The sequence below is a fragment of the Pantherophis guttatus genome, chromosome 15 (genome assembly GCF_059756535.1).
Source record: "Pantherophis guttatus breed Tessera chromosome 15, ASM5975653v1, whole genome shotgun sequence".
Lineage (NCBI taxonomy): Eukaryota > Metazoa > Chordata > Lepidosauria > Squamata > Colubridae > Pantherophis > Pantherophis guttatus.
The window spans coordinates 4212147-4228236 of NC_142077.1; the positions used below are offsets into that span (position 1 = coordinate 4212147).

General features: G+C 45.6%; 2 protein-coding genes across 2 annotated transcripts in view; both read left to right on the forward strand.

Annotated features, from left to right (window-relative positions):
- LOC117675850 (uncharacterized) overlaps positions 1–16090 on the forward strand; it is a 133545-nt gene that overhangs the window by 80390 nt on the left and 37065 nt on the right. Inside the window, exon 8 of the transcript XR_015730066.1 lies at positions 10052–10158. The gene's annotated coding sequence lies outside the window, so the exon portion shown is untranslated. The remainder of the gene's footprint in view (positions 1–10051; positions 10159–16090) is intronic.
- The window catches only part of ANKRD65 (ankyrin repeat domain 65), a 46865-nt gene continuing 40826 nt past the window's right edge, over positions 10052–16090 (forward strand). The window contains exon 1 of the mRNA XM_087879338.1: positions 10052–10158. The gene's annotated coding sequence lies outside the window, so the exon portion shown is untranslated. The remainder of the gene's footprint in view (positions 10159–16090) is intronic.

A 16090-nucleotide genomic window follows, 5' to 3' on the forward strand; every position in this document is an offset into this window, starting at 1 on the left:
TTCTGAAGGATAGTTTTAGTGTTGTTCAATTGGCTGAGTTGTGTCGGACTCTTCGCAGCCCCATGGACCACAGCACCACCAGGCCCCTTCGTCCTCTAATGTCTCCCCGAGTCTGGCCAAATCCATGCCAACTGCCTGCATGAGACTATTTAATCATCTCATCCTCTGTCCTTCCCCTTATCCAGTAGTAACTGTGAGAAGGATCTTGGAGTCCTAGTGGACAATCACTTCAATAGGAGCCAGCCGTGTGCGGCAGCTGCCAAAAAAGCCAACACAGTTCTGGGCTGCATCAACAGAGGGATAGAATCAAGATCAGGTGAAGTGTTGAGACCACTTTATAAGGTCTTGGTAAGGCTACGCTTGGAGTACTGCATCCAGTTTTGGTCGCCACGATGTAAAAAAGATGTGGAGACTCTAGAAAGAGTGCAAAGAAGAGCAACAAAGATGATTAGGGGACTGGAGACTAAAACATATGAAGAACGGTTGCAGGAACTGGGTATGTCTAGTTTGATGAAAAGAAGGACTAGGGGAGACATGATAGCAGTCTTCCAATATCTCAGGGGCTGCCCCAAAGAAGAGGGAGTCAAGCTATTCTCCAAAGCACCTGAGGGCAGGACAAGAAGCAATGGGTGGAAACTAACCAAGGAGAGAAGCAACTTAGAACTAAGGAGAAATTTCCTGACTGTGAGAACAATTAACCCGTGGAACAACTTGCCTCCAGAAGTTGTGAATGCTCCAACACTGGAAGTTTTTAAGAAGATGTTTGGATAACCATTTGTCTGAAGTGGTGTGGGGTTTCCTGCCTAAGCAGGGGGCTGGACTAGAAGACCTCCAAGGTCCCTTCCAACTCTGTTATTCTATTCTATTCTATTCTATTCTATTCTATTCTATTCTATTCTATTCTATTCCATTCCATTCTTTCTGTATTCCTATTCCTATTCCTATTCCTATTCCTATCCTATCCTATCCTATCCTATCCTATCCTATCCTATCCTATCCTATCCTATCCCATCCCATCCCATCCCATCCCATCCCATTCTATTCTCCTTCCATCTTCCCCAACATCAGGGTCTTTCCCAGTGAATCCCCTCTTCTCGTTCGGTGACCCAAGTATCTGATTCTCCAGCTTCAGGATCTCTCCTTCCAAAGAACAGCCAGGGTTGATTCCTCTTTAGGATTGACTGATATGGTCTCCTTGCGGTCCAAGGGACGCTTCACGAGTCTTCTCCAACATCACAAATTTGAAAGCATCAATTCTTCGGCGCGCAGCCTTCCTCCTGGTCCCAACTCTCACAGCCCCACATTTCGACGGGGAAACCCTAGCAAGGACTATACGATGCTTTGTTGGCCAAAGCAGATGTTTCTGCTTTTTAATATGCCGTTCCTGAAGGATGGCGCTTGCATCAAATCAAGGGTGCCATATCAGCCCATTCCTTGAACGACCAGGAGTGACATAGTAGCAGTCTTCCAATATCGCAGGGGCTGCCCCAGAGAAGGGAGTCAAGCTATTCTACCCTATTCTGAGGCTGGAACAAGAAGCAACGGATGGAAACTAATCAAGGAGAGAAGCAACCTAGAACTAAGGAGAAATTTCCTGACAGTGAGAACAATTAATCCGTGGAACAACTTGCCTCCAGAAGTTGTGAATGCTCCAACACTGGAAGTTTTTAAGAAACTGGGCAGCCACTTGGAACGGATATAGGGGGCAGGGGGTTGGAGTAGAAGACCTCCAAGATCCCTTCCAACTCTGTTATTCTGTTGACTAGATGACCTTAGAGCGATGTTTGTCAACCTCTGCAATTCGAAAACGTGTGGGTATCAACTTTCAGAATTTCCCCAGCCCAGCATCGCTGACTGGGGAATTCTGGGAGTTGAAGTCCACACGTCTTCAAGCTGCCAAGATCGAGGCACGCTGGTTGAAAGGCTTCCCAAAAAAAAATAATTGTTTGGAAAGAGGGAAGACCTGGTTCCAGGAACAGTCCCATATTGCCATCTGGAGGCGGGCGTGAAATGAACATGAAAATGACAGGGGGTGAGCCCAGAAGAAGAGAATAAAGATAAAGCATTACAACATAGCTCAATCATTATACCATCCTTTTGCCCCCAGTCTCCAATGCCCTCCAGTAACTGCAGAATCCTTTGTGGCTGGGAGCGGAAAACTCTAGATTAGTATCTCTCTCCCATTTTTAGGAGTATCTCACAATGCGAGCAGGGGTGGGCTTCAAAATTTTTAGCAAGGGGTTCTCTGCCCAGTTGCTGGGTGGGCGTGGCCATGGTGGGTGTGGCTTAGTTTCCTGCACCATGACAGGGGGGGTGTTTTTGCCCTCCCCGGGCTCCGGAGGCTTTTCTCGAGCTTCCAGGAGGGTGAAAACGGCCTCCCCAGGCTCCGGAGGCGCCTCCCGAACTTCCAGTAGGCCTGTTGTTTGCCCTCCCTGAGCCTCCGCACGCGCCCTGCCTTTACCTGCATCCAAAACAGGCCGCATGGGGACTCCTGGGAGGGGAGGGGAGGGGTGGGCAGGGCCAGCCAGGAGTGGGATTTGGGGGTTCTCCGAACTGCACAGAATCTTAGCTAGAAGATCTCCCGAACCCCTGCGAAATCTCAGCGGCCCACCCCTGAATGCGAGTGAGAAGGGCGATGTTTAAACTCGGTCACTAAATCAAGTAAACGCAACCACTTCAACTGCCACCGAGAAATACAGAGGTGAATAGTATTATACAACGATGGGAAACTTTATTTTAAAAAAAGAAAAATCGCATTTACTGTTAGCACAGTAATAGTTATAGTTATTAGCATTTATGTTATTTATCATTGATCTCTCTCTGGTTGTGCTTTGTTGGCATTGTTATCCTGACATGGCACTGTCTTTTCAGTTAAATAATAAAATAAAAGAAAGAAAAGAAAGAAAAAGAAAAACAGCTCCGCCCCGCCACATAAACGACAGAAGAGAACATTTTCCCTCTGACAAATCGAATTCAGGATACTATATCTAGTCATATTGAACAAGTGAGACATCTTATTTTTTTAAAAAAATCTTTATAGTATCGCAAGGCCAAAATCGGAGTGATTGCGCTGAATTTTTAAGCATTTGGGGAGCAAAATAAAAGAAAAAGGAAGAGGCTGTTTAAAGATTCAAACTTGTATTGCTTTGTCTGTTTAAACGCTAATCCCTAGAAATGGATTGGGCATTTTTCTTTTTCTTTCTTTTTTTTTTTTGAGGGGGAAGAAATGTTCTGTCTTGGACTCCGGATGAAAATCAATCTCTTCTCTTTTAACCTCTCCGTCTTCGTGTCCGTCCCTCTGGAATATTTAGCTTTTCAGGGTGCGTATGTGTGAGTGTAATTCATTTCGACATGAGATACAGCAACGGTGCTGAAGCAACGGCTGTAGAGCCCAAGCTTGTCTGTAACCTGATTTACGAGGTCTCTTTTCGGGTTGTCTGGCCTTAAGCCCAGCTTTCAAAAGCCTGAGATTTGCATTGTCCTCTTTAGGTTCCTGGTAGCTTTCCCTTCTAAATGCTGCGCCGGTAAATCCTGACCCGTCGTCTTTCATCGGTCTCTGTGTGAACGGAATACTAATTGGGCGTCCACCGCAGCCAGCTTTGGCAGACGAGTCAGAAGGATGGACCCACAGTCATCGTCATCATCATCATCATCATCATCATCATCATCATCGTCAGAGTTGGAAGGAATCAGACTCAGAATAGAGTCTGCTCTATTCAAGCAGGAGACCCTAAATCAGGGGTGTCAAACTGGATTTCTTTGAAGGCCGGAGAAGAAACTTCACAAGATTAGGTTAAACTACTCTTAATGCTGATTAAATTGGGATATAATTCTGTCTCAATTGTCCCCACTCTTAAGGAGATGCGATCTGCTTCTGTTTCAAATTGCAGACCTCATTTCCCAACGACTTTCCCAAGGCGTTGTCAGACTTCGATGCTATCTCAAAATAAATGAATTTCCAAACTGCCAATCTTTAAGGAAATCTTTTCTTTAATTGAGCACGGCCGCCGGATCATGACTCGATGCGGACAAGACTGACCTTTTGCCCCCCCCAATCCCTCCCTTTCCGATCCCCAAATCTCTGCTTCTCATTGGCTATCTTCCAAGTCATTCTTCAGACTTCTTGTCTCGTCATTTCCCAGGAATGTTTCCCCCCCTTCATTTCCACGACAACCCGACTTCAAAGGGATTTAGCAGGCAAAAGTTCAGAGCTTATCTCTCTCCCCTCTGCTCTCTATGCCAGCGTCGAAGCGCTGACAGGCGTCTTCCTTGCCAGATGCAAACTTTGATATTCTTTTACGCACTTTCTTGTTCTCCTTTTTTCTTTTTTTCTTTTTTAAGAGCAAGAGAGGCTTTGATGCTCTCCGGGGGGTTTCAAGTTGGAGTCTTCCCAGCTGGAGGTGCCAAGGAATGAAGCGGGCACTTTTTTTCCGCGCGAAACATGTTTTGCTGTTGCCGTTGTAATATAATTTTTACCCCTCTAGGCTCATCTTTTTCTTTTCCATCTGCAAGAAATTAATTTTGTTCTTGTTCTCTTAATTCCCCGCTGCTTCTGTAGCCTGGAGCGAAATAAGAGAAGATGGATTTTGAAGAAGAAGAAGAAAAAAAGAAGAAATACATGCAGTAAAGTTCCTGGAAGTTGATTAATTCATATGTGGGTGCACTTTGAGAGAGAGAGAGAGAGGAGGAGGAGAGGGAGGAGGAGGAAGGAGAGGAGGAGGAGAAGGAGAAGAAGAGGAAGATGAAGAAGAAAGAAAGGAGATGGAGGAGGGGGTGGTAGAGGTAGGAGGAAGAGGGAGAAGGGAAGGAGTAGGAGGAGAAGAAGAGGAGGAAGAAAGAAAGGAGATGGAAGAGGTGGTAGAGGGAGGAGGAAGAGGGAGAACAGAAGAAGAGGAAGGAAGAAAGAAAGGAGATGGAGGAGGTAGAGAGAGGAAGAGGAGGAGGGAGAAGAGGAGAAGAAAAAGAAAGGAGATGGAGGAGGTGGTAGAGGGAAAAGAGAAGGAGAAGAAGAGGAGGAAGAAAGAAAGGAGATGGAGGAGGATGTGGTAGAGGGAGGAGGAAGAGGGAGAGGAGGAGGCGGAGGAGAAGAAGAAGAAGAAAGAAGAAAAGAAGAAGAAGAAGAAGAAGAAGAAGAAGAAGAAGAAGAAGAAGAAGAAGAAGAAGAAGAAGAAGACGACAACGACAACGACCAGGAGGAGGATCAAAGACAGAAAAGCAGTTTGAATGGGATTCTGTTGAGCCTTAGGCAGCAAAAAGGATGCTGAACTTTCAAACATTGGGGTCCCTTTATTGTCACAAAAAGACAATAAAGCAAAAAACTGCCGCAGGACATTTTTTGTTTTTCCTAAGCCTCTTCCAACGCAAGCTGGAGAGCTGGGGATCGTGAGGGAGATTGCAGGGGTTTTCTCCATGTTTTGAACACTGCAGTGAAACCAAAGGATTTGAATCATGCTCGCCCTGTCTGTTTTTGTTCCGGTTGGCACCTCCTTGGGGGCTTACAGTGGAAACGTAATTTCTGGGCTAGATGAGCCTTCTTTGGGACGTAGCATGACGCTCTTTAGCTGGAATAACTCTTTTTATGCACCTGTTATGGGCAGAAGGAGTGACTTTGAGGAACAGCAGGAAGAGCCCCAATCAAGACCATGGTTAGATAAAAGAAACTTGAGTCTGGGCCAAAACTGTAACCCGAGTAAGTGTTCTCAGGCAAAAACTTGGCAAATTTTCACGAAGCTACTAGCCCATCATCAAGTTGGCCTATGAAGACCTAGAAGGAACACCGGTAGTCCTTGGCTTACAACAGTTCATTTAGCGTCCGCTCAGAGTCACAACAGCGTCAAAAAAAAGTGACTCGCTGTACGATCGTTTCTCACACGACCGTTGCAGCATCCCCGGGGGTCACACGATCGAAATTCAGACGCTCGGCAAGTGACTCTATTTATGACAGTTGCACGTCAACCCCTTTGGCGGGGACCTTCGGACAAGCGAAGTCGAGGGGGAAGCTGCATTCACTTAACAACCCCGTGACAACAGCTGCAGAGACTCACTTAACAATTGTGACAAGGGAGATCGTAACGTTGGGAAAAGCTCACTGAACAGCTGTCTCGCTTAGCAACTGAAATTTTGGGCTTCATTGCGGTCATAAGTCCGCAATGGGGACAATTCCTCTAGGGTGAAACTTCGTAATATGCCTTCCCTACTTTAGATTCTAGCGATGCATCCATTTTGGGCTCTGGCCCATCCACCACCAATTTGCAAAATCCACCCCAGCCAAAACACTCCCATTTAAGTATTCAATGCTTCGTTTTTTTCCCCCTATTTATCGTTTTTCTTAATTTGCCATCCGCTGGCGTTAATTAATCCAAATTTCAAGTCAGATGCGCAGATCCCATCCACCCGAACGGCAGCCTTAAAGATGATCGATAAGCGATGAAATATGCAGGAGCTTGAATGGAAGCGCTGGCAAAATAGCATTTCACGCTCCTGTGGCTGTCAGCCCTTCTCGTAAACAATGCCGAAATAACCATTTTGCCATTAACCTGTCTGACTCGGCACATACATTCTCCGGCTTTCTAATGGAGTCGCTATTTCCCCAACAACAAATGGAAGAGTGTGGGGTGCATTGTGTGTCAGCCAGCAACATCAGGAGGACTTTAATCTGTTTTCCCTCGGAGGCAACCGGGTTGGAATAAATACAAACGCTCAGGACTCTCGATTCTTTTTCTCGTTTCTCTCCCCTGTGCCTTCCCACTTTCAAATATATTGCTAAAAAAACCCACTGCCGTATCACATCTTGTTAACCGCTGCAGAGATGAAATCCAGACGGGCAGCCTCTAAAACGGGCAGCCAATGCGGTCAGGTTATCATTTTTATCGCTGCAGCCAGAGTGGTATCTGCATCAAAAGTCAATGTGGAAAGTACCCTGTTTCCCCGAAAATAAGACATCCCCTGATAATAACCGCCCTGAGTCCCTTCGGGGAGAAGGGCGGGACATAAATTAAAAAAAAATTAAAATAAGTCCAATCGGGCTTTTGAGCGCATGTGCTAATTAAGCCCTCCCCTGAAAATAAGTCCTCCCCGAAAATAAGCCCTCCCCAAAAATATTTAATAGCACTTAGACTTACATACCACTTTACAGCACTCTTCTAAGCGGTATGCAATGTCAGCCTATGGCCCCCAACAATCTAGGTCCTCATTTTGCCAACTTTGAAAGGATGGAAGGCTGAATCAACCTCGAGCCGGTCAGGATCGAACTGCTGGCAGTGGGCAGACTTAGCCTGCAATCCTGCAATTCTAACCACTGTGCCACCCAGGGGTGGGCTTATAAAAATTTTAGCAAGGGGTTCTCTGCCTGGTTGCTGGATGGGTGTGGCCATGGTGGGCGTGGCCTAGTCAGCTTCCTGCACCATGGTGGGAGGGGGGCGTTTTTGCCCTGCCCGGGCTCCGAAGGCTTTTGTTGAGCCTCCACTAGGGCGAAAAGGGCCTCCCCAGGCTCCAGAGGCGCCTCCCGAACTTCCCATAGGCCGTTTTTCACCCTCCCCGAGCCTCCGCGCATGCCCTGCACTTGCCTGCATCCAAAATGGGCCGCGTGGGGACTCCTGGGAGGGGAGGGGTTGGGTGGGCGAAACCAGACCGGAGTTGGAGTTGAAGTTTCTCCGAACTGTACCGAATCTTAGCTAGAGGTTCTCCCGAACCCCTGCGAACCCCCAGCAGCCCATCCCAGGGTGCCACCCCAGATTCCCCGCAGCACCCCAATTCTGAAACTGGCTAGCAAATATCAGGCTGTCTAACATTGGAGATGACCCCCCCCCACCCCAATGTTTCTGCTAAGGAAATACCCGTGAAAAAGCTTCGCCGCGGACTAGGAGCAAAATTAATGCCAGTCAACGCACCTCCCCACCCTCATTTTTCAGTGTCATAACTGGCCGGGGAACAGCACGGAAACGTGATGTGTTCCTTGTAACACAATCAGAAAAACAGACTTGTCTGGGAGGTTGATTTTTTGCTGCTGTTTGTTTTTCCGCTCGCTGGCTGCTCTTCCCTGTCCGCAAACAGCCAACTGTTTTGCGGCATTCAAAAACTCCCTTCGGCCTCCACGCAGTCTGCTTTGTAAACCGATTATCCATGTCAGCGAGACATCCACACCAGCTTGCCAGTGTCTTGACTGCAAAATAACTTCATTTAACCTTGGCGTTTTTTTTTATTTTTGTTTTGTTTTTTGGGGGTTTTTGGGTTTTTTTTTTGGAGGCAGGTAGAAGTTGAAATGCATCCGTCTCTTAAAAAATGAAAAATAAATCGGGTTAAATTTGAAAACCTCTAGAGATTTTTAAAGCGTAACAAGCTCAGTGGTGAAATTCAATTTTTTTTTACTACCGGTTCTGTGGGCATGGCTCGGTGGGCATGGCAGGGGAAGGATACTGCAAAATCTCCATTCCCTCCCCACTCCAGGGGAAGGATACTGCAAAATCTCCATTCCCTCCCCACTCCAGGGGAAGGATAATGCAAAATCTCCATTCCCTCCCCACTCCCTCACCACTGCCACAATCTCTGCTTTCTATAAAGCACGCATATACATTTAATCATAATTTTTTTTAAAAAAACCCTGTTCCTTGCCTCTTCCGTTGCAGATCTGTGGGTCCCAGGAATGACGCTGGCTGCCTCCCCTCCTTCTTAAACCATCTTTCTTTCTTTCCCTCTTTCTTTCTTTTTTGGGAACTTCTTGACCTCGTGCTAAACGGTGCAGCTTTTTTCGTTTCCGGAGGCCAGTTTCCAGACACCTTTGTGACTTGTTTTTCCCAACTTGGCGTAAATCAGCAGGGCTCCCCGTGTGCGCTATTTTTCACTTGCTCTGTCTCGGGCATAAATAATTTCCCGGCCTCCCCTCTATGGCAGGGTCGGCTTCCTGAGTTATTTCTGATAAATGTTTCATAGCACAGAAGGCAGCAGACAACCGGAGGGCCATCGTGAAATATTTCATAAGGACGGTGGTTTTATAAGTAACCTTTATAAGCCTAGATTCCCACTTCTTCTTTTCTTCTCTTTTTAATTAAAAAAACAACAACAACCCTAGACATAATTTTGAAGCTAAGGAACTTAGGAGGGGGACATCAGAAGATTTCTTTTTACAGCTCTCCACTTTTTCCCAGAGGTGATCCCAACTGAGTTGTTAGAACACCAGCCAGATTCAGTTATTTTTTATTGATCGGTTAGATTAAATCTACTTTACTCGGGTTATTCTCTGGTGAATATTTGGGGGACATTTTAAAAAAGAAAGAAAGAAAAAAAGAAAGAAAGGCTAATGTGCCTTAGAACAAAATAGCTCTGCTGCTTTTAAGCATCCTTATCTGCTATATTTCTAACACGGGGTGAATAATCTGTGAGTAATTTGTGCTCTGGGATATCTTTGAAAGTTCAAAGTACTTCCCTGGCACCATGAAGTTTGGAGAGAAAAGGGGTACCAAAATAAATTGGAGAGAGAAAGGGAGAGAGAGGGAGGAAGGGAGGGAGGGAGGGAGGGAGGGAGGAAGAGAGGAGAGAGGGAGGGAGAGAGGAGAGAGGGAGGGAGGGAGGGAGGGAGGGAGAGGGAGAGAGGAGAGAGGGAGGGAAAGAGGAGAGAGGGAGGGAGAGAAGAGAGGGAGGGAGAGAGGCAAGGGAGGAAGGAGAGGGAGGGAGGGAGAGGCAAGAGAGGGAGGGAGAGAGGAGAGGAAGGGAGACGAGGGAGGGAGAGAAGAGAGGGAGGAAGGGAGGGAGAGAGAAGAGAGAGGGAGGGAGGGAGGAGAGGAAGGGAGAGAGGAAAGGGAAGGAGGGAGAGAGGAGGGAGGGAGAGGGAGGGGAGGGAGGAAGAGAGGCAAGGGAGGGAGGGAGGAGAGAGAGGGAGGAAGGGAGGAGAGAGAGGGAGGAAGGGAGGAGAGAAAAAACCCTTTCCATTTCCCTTGTCTTGTGGATTTTAACATTGTTGTGGTTACTTCGCTCTTAAACAAGTTTCTGTAACATGTTGGGAAACTTTTTTTTTTTTAATTGATCAAATGTATTTTCTTTGCCCCCAAATTTGCAGGCATTTTGGGTTATCTGGAACAAATTTAGCTGCCGATTGCATCAGAAACATCTCCCAGTGACGGTTTTGGGTGGATCGCTGCATTTTGATCCCAAAGTGTCAGGCAGGTAAGTCTGCATAAAAAAGAAAAAAAATACAAATTCAATTAAGTTCTGCCGTGCGTGTCAGAAGCTTGGTTTAAGATGAAATGACTTAAGATCAGCTATTTTTTTTTCCCCACTGGTCCTGAAACTTAATTTTTCTACGGCTCTTTGATTTTCCCAGGGATAATCTCTACTGAGTAGGAATCGTGAGTCATCATACCACCCAAATGTATCTTGGGAAAGTATCTCTGAGTTGAGATTTCTTCCTTTTTAGGTAGAACTCTCTAAACCAGGGGTCACCAACCTTTCGGACCTCAGGGACCACTAAATTCATAATTTTAAATCCTGCGGGCCACTAATATGATGGGCAGAAAAGATAATCACATGCTTCAAGATGTTGGGTGAAGAGATGCTGAGAGGCCCTTGGTTTTATACCTTCTCTTTGTTCTGCCCCAGCTACGGACCCCAAAGAACGCAGCACACACAAAGTCTATTTACTAAATTAAATCAGTATTTTTCAAATAAAGGCTGTTAATTGACTTTCTTAACAGCCTACAAGAATCCAAAGAATAAATAAACGTAATCTTACTATGGTTGGCAGAAAGCCCAGAAGCAATTTGCAGGAAGCTGATAAGAGAACTAAGATCCAGACGCGAAGGAGAGTGAACGAAGTTGTTCCCTGCAAATTGCTTCAGTCGGTGTTCCTCCTTAAATAGGCTAAGGGAGTGGCTAATTAGCCCCAAGCCTTACTCTCGAGGAGACTTCCTCCTGAGGAGCCACTCCTGCCTTTTGGCAGCTCTGCGCGCCCGTGCATCGAGAAGAGGCTCCTCCTCTTCTTCCTCTTCACTTATGGGGGCTTCTGGAGGTTCTGAAGATCCTGGCTGAATCCCCGCCTCTGGCACCACATCTTCTCCAGCCTCCTCACTGTCCGACTCGAGTGCCAACTACACAGGCTGCTGGCACAGCACCAATCCAGCCTCCTCGCTGTCGGAATCAGCTACTAGCTGCACAGACCGCTGATGGGCCACAACATTCTTGGGCCCCACCTTAGTGTTTCCTGTTCCCGTATAAGAAATGTGCCCTGATTGGTTGTCAGACTCCCAGGAGGCGGGGGTCTTAGCTTACTTTGTAGGTGGTCTCCCAAGCTTGCTTGAGCCTGGCTCAGACCTTAATGGTCCATTGACAAAGACGGGGGGCAGGGTTGTCTTTAAAACATGTTTCTCCATTTCTCTATTATATTTCCCTTTTTTGATATTTCCTAAAATATTTCATTCTTCTAGGAGTGGGGTGGGTTTTAACTTCCTCCAGACCTTTGTTCTGTTAGAGAAAGTATTTTCCAAAAGGATTTGACAATGCCAGAACTCAAGTAAGCTGGAAAATCAATTTCAAGCGATGACGATCCCATTTGGCTTTTTTCGCTCTGAGCCAGGCCTGTGTTTTTTACTACGTCTCACACAGCCTTCAGCGTGGCCGTTTTTTCGCATTCGGTGCCTGAATCACACACCTCATCATTTTAATGTCGCCCATTTCGACTCGACACACACAAAATAAAGTATAAAACCCAAGCCACCGGATTCAAGTTTTACACACCACGGGCAGTGGTGGGTTTCGATTTTTTTTTTACTACCGGTTCTGTGGGTGTGGCTTGGTGGGCGGGCATGGCGTGGCTTGGTGGGCGTGGCAAGGGGAGGATACTGTAAAATCTCCATTCCCACCCCACTCCAGGGGAAGGATACTGCAAAATCCCCATTTCCTCCTGATCAGCTGGGACTTGGGAGGCAGAGAATAGATGGGGGAGGGGCCAGTCTGAATTTTTACTACCGGTTCTCCAAACTACTCAAAATTTCCGCTACTGGTTCTCCAGAATTGGTCAGAACCTGCTGAAACCCACCTCTGACCACGGGTATTCGCAACATCAGTGAGTTTAGCACAGTTTATTTATAAACACTCTTGCAAAGTTGAGTGGGAGAATATAAATGAATGCAGAGGGGGCATATACGGTGTGTATATATATATATATATATATATATATATATATATATATATATATATATATATTTGTTTTCTTGTCTTATCGTAGGCCCTTTATGTGTATTTCTCCTCAGCCGGGTACTTTCCTACGTAAACCAAGATTTTAAAATGCAGCCATAGCTCAGTGAAATCACATCCACTAGTTCTAGGCTATTGGTCAGCAAGCAAGCAGTTTGCTGCCTTTTGGGAAACTAATATAGATCTATTTCGGACTAATTAGTCCTCATCAGTTAGCCACACCCTCATCCCATGTTTCCTCCCCGTAGAGTTCAAGTATTTGTTTTCTTCTCTTATCGTAGGCCCTTTATGTGTATTTCTCCTCAGCCGGGTATTTTCCTACATAAATTTTAAATGTTTTAATTGGTTTGTATTTTTAATTTTGGGCCAAATTTATATATATTTTAATTGTTTTTAATATTTGTATTTCATGTTTTTTAATTCTGGCTGTACACCGCCCTGAGTCCTCAGGGAGAAGGGCGGTATATAAATTTAAAAATAAATAAATAAATAAATAAATAAATAAATAAATAAATAAATAAATAATAAACAAACAAACAAACAAACAAACAAACCAAGCTTTTAAAATGCTTGCTTGCTGACCAATAGCCTAGAACTAGTGGATGTGATTTCACTGAGCTATGGCTGCATTTTAAAATCTTGGTTTACCTAGGAAAATACCCGGCTGAGGAGAAATACAAGTTCGAATCCAAGTAAGGGTATGGCTAGCTGATGAGAGCTAAATACCTTGAAATAGATCTACACTAGTCTCCCTTTATTTCTTTATTAGCGAAATATATATAATTGCAAAGGACAGGGATTTCAGTAGAGAAGTGATGCAGAGGCTGTATGCAGAAAGGGAAGAGATTCTGCATGAGGCACCGCAATGTTTTTCCGTGCCAGAATAGGTGTCTTGCATAAGTGTGTGTGTGCACGCACTGGGGGAGGACAGAACAAGTGTTTTTTCTTGCGTTGAATTAGATCAAGTTCTACAATAGAGGCAGTTCAGCAAAGCAAAGTTTCTTTTAAGCTGGTTGGCGACCGTCAAGGGAACCCACAAACACAATCTCGCCAAACAAAAAAATGCTTAGAAGCTTTCGACTTTGGGCTTTTCTCTTGGGGAGGTGGGGGTGGGTGGGAAAGAAACAAATCTATTTAAATTAAATTAAGCCCCCCCTCCCTCCCTGCTTGCTAAGCCTTTGTATTTTTCTTCTTCTTCTTCTTCTTCTTCTTCTTCTTCTTCTTCTTCTTCTTCTTCTTCTTCTTCTTCTTCTTCCTCTTCCTCTTCCTCTTCCTCTTCCTCTTCTTCTTCTTCTTCTTCTTCTTCTTCTTCTTCTTCTTCCCCCCCTCCTTTTTTCTCCTTCTTCTTCTCCGGAGCCAACATAAACAGCCGCCTCATTCTGTCATAAAATTCACCCATTTTTTTTTTCTGGGTCGTGTGGAGCATCTGTTTGCGCCGTTCCATAAAATACTGGTTAGGATATATATATATATATATATATGCAGCAGTAAGGGGGGGGGAAAGCTGCCTGTTTCTTTGAAGGACACTGGGTAGCTACGTGGCAGGCGGACTCTCTCGGAATACTGATGAAAGCTGCACCAATACAAAAGAAAAAACCTTGGCCTTTCCACCCCCTTCTTGCCAGCATGTGGTGCTGATCTTAGAATCTTTGAACGGGAAGGCCCCTCAGAGGACATCCATCCCAACCCCCCATCTTAGTGAACAAAATGAATACGCAGAGCCCTGGTGGCGCAGCAGACTAAAGCGCTCTTAAGTAGCACCAGCTGCCTGCAATTACTGCAAATTCGAATCTCACCAAGGCTCAAGGTTGACTCAGCCTTCCATCCTTTCTAAGGTAGGTAAAATGAGGACCCGGTTTGTGGGGGCAATAAGCTGACTTTGTATAAAAAAAGAACACTGCTTTGGGGGGGGGGCGAAAGCCCTACTAAGCAGGTATATACAAAAGTATGAAGGCTATCGCTTAACGCATTGTAAGCCACCCTGAGTCTCTGGAAAAGGGCGGCATATAAATCGAACTAATCAATCAATCAATCAATCAATCAATCAATCTCTTCTTGAGTTTGAAAGAAAGGACAGGTGCTTGAAAGAAGAATGAAGGCTAGGGAGAAGGGATGGTCCTTTCCCTTCACTGGAAACTTTTTCTAATTTCTCTCAGAAGCTTGTTGCAAAGAGACCTAGTTCCTGGCTGTCATAACATCTCTCATCTTCCCCAGCCAACACTGGGGAAGCCAGTGGGAAATGAGGTGTAAGAAATGCATTTTGACTCCGCTGTGGGCTATGAGTGTAGGAGGAACAGCATCTGAAGCAAGGATGGAGGGGAAGGGAGAGGAGAGGAGAGGAGAGTTATAGCTTAATAGAGTTGGAAGGGACCTTGTAGGTCATCTAGTCCAACCCCCTGCCCTACACCATTTCTGACCAATGGCAGTCCAATCTCTTCTTGAAAGCCTCCAGGGATGAAGCTCCCACAACTTCCGAAGGCAACTTCTGTTCCACGGGTTGATGGTTCTCCCTGTCGGAAAATTTCTCCTCATTTCTAGGCGGAATTTCTCTCTCCTTGATCAGTTTCCATCCATTATTCCTTGTCTGGCCTTCGGGTGCCTTGGAAAATTGCTCGATCTCCCTCTTCTCCGTGGCAGCCCCTCCAAATATTGGAACGCTGCTATCATGTCTCCCCTGATAGACTTTAATGTCACGATCTTCGATTCACCCACGCTAGGCTTGGCTGCCTGAATCCATTAACACTTTTCGGGTCTCTGCACAATATATTAACTTCCCCATTAAGCAATAGTAGCCTTGTGAGTTTGCATAGGATTCGCAGATGGACCGGAAATTGCAGCTGCATAAACATCATCCGATCCAAAGCTCCGTTGCAAACCTTGTTTTGTCCAGTTGTGCCTGCTATTCGGAGGGCCTTGCTACTTTCATGTCACATAGTGGTACAGAGAGGATACTGTTACCATGGAAATATAATTTCCACCATTAACCCAAATTAAGAGGAGAAAGTCGATTTGCATTCCCGGCTGTTGGCCTGGACACACTCGTCCTGAAGAGGCAGAATTCTGCCCAGGTAATTCCATTTATTTTATTTTATTTTTTTCCCTTAGATTTGGAGAAGCGATCATTCATTCCCTTACATACCGTCCTTCCCTCTAATTTTATTTCTTTTTAAAAAAATAATCTTTATTTACATTTCAGTTAAAAAGAAAAAAAAAGCAACACAACACAAAACGACACACAAAACACAATACAACAATAAACATACATACTTCCTACTTTCATATAGTACCTTAATGAACAAGTATTCGGTACTATAGCTCTAAATTATCCTTCCCTCTAATTTTAGGCCCTTTATAGTCAATGCATGTAGTTCTGAACCAGGGGTGGGCTGCTGGCAGCGGTGAAATCCAATTTTTTTTAACTACCGGTTCTGTGGGCGTGGCTTGGTGGGCGTGGTGTGGCTTGGTGGGCGTGGTAGGGGAAGGATACTGCAAAATCTCCCTTCCCTCCCCACTCTGGGGTCAGCCAGAGGTGGTATTTGCCGGTTCTCCAAACTGCTCAAAATTTCCGCTACTGGTTCTCTGGAACCTGTCAGAACCTGCTGGATTTCACTCCTGGCTGCTGGGGGTTCACAGAGGTTCGGGAGAACCTCTAGCTAAGATTCTGTGCAGTTCGGAGAAACCCCAAAATCCCACTCTGACCATTGCAGCATCCCCATGGTCATGTGATCAAAATCCAGATGCTTGCCAACTGATTCGTCTTTATGACGGTGGCCATCATCCGATCCCCCTTTTGCGACCTTGTCCCGAGCGAACTCAACGGGGAAGCCAGATTCACTTAACAGCCGTGTGACTAATTTAATAACGGAAAAAGAATCACTTAACAACCTTGGCAAGAAAGGTCGCAAAA